Raw genomic sequence first — 4,036 nt, forward strand, 5'->3', positions numbered from 1 at the left:
AAGACTTAAATCATAAATGAGTCTGTTCTCTCAAGGTTGTTAGTCCTGTTTCAAACACGTCTTTAAAGCTCCACTGATGAACATCTTTTAGAGTATGAATCAAATACCTTCACGTGAAAGGAGTTATTTGTAGTGTCAAAATCAAGGAGAACACCCAGCGATCTGCAGCTCTACTAAGTATTTTGAGCCTCTTTTGCTTTGGTTTTAAAAGCATGTACTGTGTGTTGTAGTCTAAATGTCTCCAGCAGCCGCAAGCAGATGTTTTCAGCAAAACAACCTCAGTTAAACACACTGTACGCTACCTGCCCAGCACCGAGCAGCAGACACAAAATCCACAGCTAGAGAGTGGAACATGTAGCTGCTAAAGATTTTTTCAGGATTCGGTAGAGCAAAATCAGAGCTGTAGGAGAGTGAATATTGGACAGAAACGAGACTCCAAACTAATGATAATGTTGCTTCACATCTGCCGGATGTGTAATTAGGCAGCTGTTTCCTAACACATTAGCAACAACTTTGTATGCCATTGATATGACAGAGCGGTGTGGCAGGTTTTTCTCTGTCTCCTAAATTATTTGTATACTCGACTAATTTGCAGCAGTGAGTCTGTTTTGAAAGGAATTGCCTCCCAGATAACCTTTTTTATCAACATATTAAATTAACATTTTTATTAAAGTTATCTCCAAAGTCACAAAATGTTTAATACCAAGTTTTTTCTTTTGTTTGCTTTCCCTACAACAGAGGTTCCCAACCTGGTGGTCGGGACCCCCACTAGGGGTCGCCAAAGCTTCATGGGGGGTTGCAATTCCTTCTTGATTTTTAGGGTTGTAAGAAGACTTAAAAAATACACGCAGTAGACCTAAATCTCAGCTTTTGGTCCACTTCTGTGAAGAAAAGTTAATGTAAAATGTAAATTGTCTAATAGAGCAATGGTCAAGTGCCAAGGACTAAAAAATTTTTAAAAAAACACATAATACAGACAGAGAATTGTATAAAAAGTTCCCTAAACAGGAAATAATCTGCTCAAACGTCATCCAAATCACTTGTTTTACACAAAGTTCTTCAGTTACTGAGTTCACTGTTTGGGTTCATTGTACAGTTTTGAATATAATATCCATAAAATATGTCACTGGGTCAGTTTACTAAATGATAGAAAAGGGGTCCCTTAAGGAAAAAGGTTGCCACAATACAGCTCTTTGTGACCAGAAGCATGAATAAGATTTTTACTTTTCATATTTCGGTGACTCAAAACACTGGGGAAAGATTGTTGTCTTGGTAACTGTAAATATTGAAAAAGCCAATTTCAAGAGTTCAATATTACACCAAAACCACTTTCTTTCCCCTAAACTTAATGATAGTGTTTTCAGTCCTTAGACATAACCACACACAGAACACAGGAAACAAACCTGTCTCTGGTGTTGAATTTCTTCACACCCACCTCAACCACCTCCCTGATTCGCAGTGTGTGTGTGTGTGTGTGTGTGTGTGTGTGTGTGCGTAGTGTAATGTTTGGTATTGTGCTTCTTTTTCTACTTAGCACAATGGACAAAGGGTCAGTTTTTGCGTTTATTCTTACTTTGGTGTATATGATTTACGTAGGTGTGACACAATGTGATCCATAAATCTTTGCGCGCTCTCGCTCAGTAACCTGTGTGTTACCTGTTGACTGAACCAGGCTAATGAATGATCTATGAGCTCAACGGCAGTGAACCACCAGCACAATGAGCTTATATCACAACACAGGACCTCCTCACACACTCACATATGCACACACACACAGTGTTGAAGGCTACCCTTATTAAGGTGCAAATGCAAATAAAGCTGCTGTGTGTCTGGCTCTTCCCCTATCACCACTATTTCTTCTTTTTTGTAGCCCCACTGGGGAAAGCCCATGAGGGTTTACAATCATCCCTCCTCAGCACCAACACCTCCGCTCCCACCCTATCTTCATGTGTCTGTGTTTTAACAGCTCTCCCGGCGCTACTTCATTATTGAACGCTTTCTCTGACATATTTTCTGATCACTTCTACAATCTGGGGACACTGAAGTGCGTGCAATTAAACATTTCCACAAGGGAGAGACACAAAAAAGAGATTTCTGCGTTTACCATTGTGAATATTTCTCTTCTGGGAGTGTCTCAAGAGTTTAGAAAAAGTAGAATAAAACCTCATTTGTACTTTGTCACCTCTCTCCGAAGTTCTGGGGTTGTCAAGAGGTTGGAGGGAGGGGCAAAAACCCGCTCCTATGGTGCATTTAGAGATGCTACCGGGTGAGACGCCTCGCCCACCCATCACCCATTTACACCCATCAGAAAGCAGAGATGGCAGTGAGGACTGAAGTGCTGTCAAGTACAAAGTAAGGCGGTGAAGGAATCTGAGAGGAGGGTGTGTGTTTGTGTGTGCATGTAGTGGAGGGAAGTTGTGGGTTTTGACTTTGGAAGCCGTTTTTTTTGGTTGTTGAGCACCAGCACCAGACGTTTTGGTCTTCCAAAGAGGTGCACAGAGGCAGAATTATTGCATATTGCCTATGACGGCGATAACGACTTGCCGCATATTGGGATTATACTGGTGTGTGAAGTCTTGGCACCCAGCCTATTAAATATGCATGAATGTTTGAAATGAATTTTGGAGGATTTTTTTCCCCCACTCTTCTGCCCCCTCCTCTTCATTGTCAAACTATATAATCATATTCCTGTCTATTAAAATTCGGATGAATAATTTAAATGTATGACAACAGTCAGGCTCTGAAAGAGAAGGTTTCCGCTCAGCAGCTGGCAGACAAGGTTGCTTTTGATGAGCGATGCATGCTAAATTGACATTGTTGTGGTGGGAAAAAGGCGAAGCAAAACAATAAAAGAAAAAACAATCCGCCAAAAAATTTCACCCCTGTGAAATTCGACGCCACAACTTCAAAAGTGTGACACGGAAACATATTGGCAGATATGAAATATTTAGCAAGGTTACAGCAAGGCTGCAGAAGGTGGAAGCGCACTGTTGTCTTGGCAAACACCTGTCAATCTGTGGTTCTTTCATACAGTTTAATTCGAGTCAATGACTTTATCGGCATGACAGTTGCTCAGAAACAGTTCTGCCATGTGCAGAATGGAGGCTACATTTTAACAAACACAAAAACAATTCACCGCTTCAAACCAAACATTCATGCTCAGTGTCGCGCACATCTGGAGTGTGACACCAACAGCAGATGAACCTTGGATGCAATAATGCTCTGAATCAAACATGAAACTGAAAGCATCCTTGGTGTCCTGTATAAAAACCCAGAACAAAGAGAAAAAGATAAAAGAAAGAATGATACACATGTTGCAAAACCCTAACAAAATGTCAAATCATGAAGGATCTCTCTCAAGAGTTGTTTACTAATGTTGCTGTGCTAATATATTTATTCCTTCTTTCCAAAATGACACCCACATGGTTTTACCTAATACATTTAGGAGGAAACATAATTGCTTCATGCATTATGTCTTCCAGTCTATAAAGTGTTGTAGATCTAGTTTGCTGTAAACAGCTGCTGGAAACAGGGTTGATGAGCGCACTGAGACTGAGCCAAAATAATAAGTTGCAGGCTGTAAAACCAAAACAATCAGCTGAAAGACACTACAGCTGGGTGATTTTGTCTGTGGGTTTGTAACTACGAGCGACGCTTTCACATACTGCACGTGCAAACTAGCATTGATTAGTTGTTGAGGTACGAGGTGCACGCAGGTTCTGTGCCTGCATTACAGGAACTTTCCAGATTAGAAATCAATCTGGATTTGGTCTCATGGAAAGATGAACAAAAACAACCTTCAGCTTGGAATAAAAACTGAACATAATAATGGCAGACTAGAGCTAACATATATATGGGTAAAGACGCAGAAATGTGCAAGCAACAGTTGGCCACAAAGAACAGCATGGTTTAGTTCGCGAAAACATATCAGTCGTACTTTTTCCTTCCACGTTGCACTGTATCTGTTTGTTAGCCAACAGCCTACCTTTAAATAAAACTATGGGCTGTTTTTGATGGTTGAAGGCCTAGATGACCA

The sequence above is a fragment of the Morone saxatilis genome, unplaced genomic scaffold, assembly GCF_004916995.1.
Source record: "Morone saxatilis isolate NCDOM2014 unplaced genomic scaffold, NCSU_SB_2.0 Contig23, whole genome shotgun sequence".
Classification (NCBI taxonomy): Eukaryota; Metazoa; Chordata; class Actinopteri; family Moronidae; genus Morone; species Morone saxatilis.